The sequence below is a fragment of the Phocoena phocoena genome, chromosome 12, assembly GCF_963924675.1.
Source record: "Phocoena phocoena chromosome 12, mPhoPho1.1, whole genome shotgun sequence".
Taxonomy (NCBI): domain Eukaryota; kingdom Metazoa; phylum Chordata; class Mammalia; order Artiodactyla; family Phocoenidae; genus Phocoena; species Phocoena phocoena.
In genome coordinates, this window is record NC_089230.1 from 69,741,223 (window position 1) to 69,745,584 (window position 4,362).

Genomic DNA, 4,362 nt, shown 5'->3' on the forward strand with positions numbered 1-4,362 from the left:
TAGTTGCCTTTAGTTTCAGAGGCTTGTAAGACTTCCTCATGACCATCATAACAGGCCTTGCTTTTGTCGTATTTTGTGGCTGAAAAAGCAGCCTTGCTTCTTCAGATATTGTAGTTATTTGGATGTATAATAGTTTAGCAAGATGTTACTTTTGTAAGACATCAGATGTTCAAAAAAAGTGCATCCGAACTTGTACTAAATACTGCAGTGTCCCTTTATAAAAAGTCAGACTAAAACTGACAATTGTACAGCGAAGCCTGACATTTGGATATTTTGAAGTTTTTTCATAAATCATAGAAATTAGTATACGGCTGTAGTTTAGCTTTTTAGGTAAAAGGTATGTTTCATTAGTGCATTTCTTATTGCTGATCACTGCAAAAACGTGAATCAGCTTTTCCATTTCTTATGCAGGTCATGATAACTTGTAGAATAGAGTACAATCATTTGTGCTATGTTTTTAATTTTCTAAAGCACCTTGATGACAGTGAGTGTTCAGTGGTGAAGCATCCTCTATTGAATCACCCTCAAAAATTTTTTTGCCAAGTCCTAAATTGATAGTTTAAAGTCAGAAGTGAAATTATAGTTTAATTGAGACTTGGTATAAAGAAATCCCTTTTCCCCTTCCCCAAAGGGATACTGCAGTTATATCACATACCCAATAGGCACCATGATGAAGATCAGAGCTTATACTTAATTAAGGTTTTATACACACCAGTTTCCCCAGTAAATGCAAATTTAACAAGAAAATTAGACATGTCATATGTTCAAACTGCTCATGGCAAACAATCATTTTGCATTCCTGCAAATAAAATTGTTTTATACTGTAAGCTGGAGGCGAGTGTAACTTATTTTTGTAATAAAGTTTTTATTTTTTTTATGTGTCATTAATATAAATGTGTGTTAGTATAGAAATATTCTGGTTTAAAAACTTAGAAATGCACACATTTCAGTATGTTTATTTGTACTTACATAATTTTAGATAGTGGTTGCCAATAGCCTGTATGTTTCACATTAATTGGTTTTTTTTATGTTATCTTAATAAACCATTTTAGTATGTTGTATGTCAGTTACTGGGATAGCTGGGACATAGAGTGTAATTTAAAATTTGTCAATAAGTATTCATTGGAATATATGTAAATGTGCCTTGCCGGTTATTGAAACATTACCTACAAAATGAGTATGGGGTGACAAAAATTAGTTCCTGGTGCTTAATGAAACTTTTTGCCACTGATTTTATATATTACCCCGTGCTTTTTTAAAGTACATCTCTCTCAAATCTTAGTGTAAGTTTGAGGGCTACACAGAACATTTACATTTCATTCTAACATATAATGAGTATAATAGGTTGTGGAAAGTGGGTAAACTAAATGTAGCCTTCAGTAAAATTGAATCTCAGTGTAATCCTTGCTGCTGGCATTTCCCAGTTCCAAGGAGTTAAATAAATGATCCCATCAAAGAGGTCATTGCCATGCCTATTGGCACTTTACTGTCATACCCTTTTTAAGGGACACTGTCAAGGTGTTTAAGTTAATTCTCAGAATTATTTGTTGGGATTTTAGAACAAGTTTGTTTGACTTAAGTAAGAACTGCATTGTCAAAGTTGAAAGATGAACATTTTTGTGAGTTCACAAATGTGTTCTTAAGAAAACATTAAAATGTGGAGCTGTGGGTTTCCAAGACTATTTGGCATTCTTAGTTTGGGGATTTGGGAGGGAAAACTGATATTAAAAAATTGTGAAGAATTGATGGGTAATGTAAACAGTGGTGATGAAATATATACACACTCAAGTGAAATCACTTGACAGTGTTCATTTGACTAACTGAATTTAAGCCATTATAATTACTTTTAAAATTAAATAATCATTTGCACTGTTCTGATAATGGGTGCAGTTTTTGAGCAATATAATCAGAGCTAAATATGCATGTAGTGATTAGTGATGTGAACAATTAAGTACTGAGAAGAAATACTAACTCGTATTTTCAAACTTAAATTTCTGTAGTAAAATCAGTATCAAACTCTTATCAGATCAAGGAAAACAGGCAATGCATATAAACATACTTTTGAATGTTGTGTGGCCTATAAAGCAATAATGCAATTTTTATGGAATGTCATGGGATATGAGAAATGGAAATGCAAAAATAACGAATCCTTTAGTAAAAATGTCAACATGTTAAAAAGGGGAATGTTAACTAATGTAGGTTATTGCTATTTGTGATTTGTTTATGGGTTCTTGGCTTTGACAGCTTCAAAGAATGGACAGATGACAAGTTAAAGAAATTTTGTATATATTGTCAAGGAATGGGTCTTAAATCCAAGAGTCAAGTCCCTTCCTTGGGGTGAAAAATGTATCCTTAAAGCATTCTGATTGTTAAAAAAGAAAACTTGAGTTACCTAACCAAAGCAGACGCAAGATTTTGTTTCTGCAGACTACTTGGCAATCAAAAGTGATCATCACTTTAATCAGTTTTTAGAAAGTTGCTTTGTGAGAAAATTGTGTTCGATATATTTTCCCAAACATGCATTTTGTGGAAGGTTTTCCAGCATTGTGACTGAATCAGATGTTAGAAATGTGGGGGTGGTGGATTTAGCACAAAAAGAGCGGTTGCACACTCATGATGGCCATTGTAGCATCATGAGAAATTTATCTACCAATTACTGCAAGTCTGATTTAAGAAAATACACTTTCTTCATGATAAACTAGGAACAACATAGGAATGGATTGGTGGGGTTACCTCGGGCATTCACTTGTATATAGCTATTTGAAAAGACTTGTATGAGGGTGAATATCATCATGCTAGATGGGCAAAATTGTCACATTCAGGACAGCTTTTTTTTGATTGCTAAGCCAAAAGTCACTGTTGATCAGAAACATAGCAAAAAAAAACAAAACAAAAAAAAACCCAGTATGACATAGTCTATTTAAGGGGAGAAATTAAAAAGTAGAAGGACTTCATGCATTTAGGTGAGGGAGCTATCCCCCTGGAGTAAATGATTGCTCAGGTTCCTAAAACTTCCAAGAATACCCACCATGGTTTGTTTTCTCCCCAGTGATGTACACTGTAAAATTTTTATCTGACCGTAAGAATTCAGTGGTGGGTATAAAATGAACGAATAAAGAAGTAGCAGTACATAAAATGAACAGACTTCTGGGGATGGTGTTTCAAAGTGTAGTATTAATTACGCAGTAATACCACTCAATAGGGCATGCCACTACTTTCTTGAGATGCTAATTATAAACCAATGTTTAAAGACATTTTTAACTGTGGGCAAATTAGATGGACTTTTTTGTCTGTCACTTTTTAAAAAAGTACTTAAGATGTAAGTTTTATTAGTACCACAGTCTGCCTTCAGTAATAATGCCTAAAATATTTTTCAGGACCAGGAGCATTCAGTTGAAAGAAACAAATCTTTTTATGAATGCAAAACAGTATTATAACTAATGCCCTGGTCCAAAATTAGGTTTTTAATGATATTAACAGTAGTCTGATAAACATTTAGAAGTCTGGCATTGAGAAACAAAAGCTTGTACCTGACTAGTATTTTTATTAAAAAAAATTAGTTCTGTTAGCTTATTTAAATTCTCTTACATTTATTTATCTGTAGAATTTATATTTATTTCATTCCTTTTATCTCACTGAAAACTGTCTGCAGGCTCTCTGATTTGGATTAGATGTGTGAAGTACTGTCTTTTGCCAAAAACCTCAAATTACCTGTTCTTTTCAACGTAGTGGGTTTGTGCTTGTTTGGAGATCAGTTCAAAAACTATCTGTACTATCTGTACTGCCTCTGATGTTAAGATTTTATGTATAGCATAAGGAAGCTAGCTCTGACTATATTTTCCTAAGAATAAAGACCTATTTTTGTAGCATGTCTTAGGATCTCCAGGAGTCCAAGAATTATTGTGGGTGTCCTCCATCGTTTTTCCTTTAACAGCTTTAAAATAGACACTTGGAATCTTTAGAAGTCTTTCGCCTTTTAATTACTCATACATTCAAAGTAACTAGCCAATGGTACAAACAAATTCCCCAAGATCCCTAATTCAAGCACATGATGGGGAGATGCTGTATAGGATAAATGTATAGTGTTGGTCTCCACTTAATTTTAATTGACGATGAAAATATTCTGTGGTCTCACACACGCCGGTGGACTCAATGAAGAAGTTACTGGTAATTTGGCTCTGCTTTTCTGGTAACATGTCCCCACCATTCAGTGCTCCATTCTCTGTCACTCTGGAGGTTTGGAGATGAGTGACGGAGGTTGTAAGTAATACAGGAGAGGGGAGTGAACAAACTATTTTGCTTTAATAGAATGCTGCACATTTAGGTGACTGCGCAAATGAGATTAGGTAGGTGAAATTGAGC

The 4,362-nt window shown here is 33.9% G+C and overlaps 1 protein-coding gene across 1 annotated transcript in view; it reads left to right on the top strand.

Annotated features, from left to right (window-relative positions):
• Nucleotides 1-827, top strand: part of SYNCRIP (synaptotagmin binding cytoplasmic RNA interacting protein) — a 25,077-nt gene extending 24,250 nt beyond the window's left edge. Inside the window, exon 12 of the mRNA XM_065889114.1 lies at nucleotides 1-827. This exon is cut by the window's left edge and continues 782 nt beyond it. The gene's annotated coding sequence lies outside the window, so the exon portion shown is untranslated.
• Nucleotides 828-4,362: the final 3,535 nt, after the last annotated feature.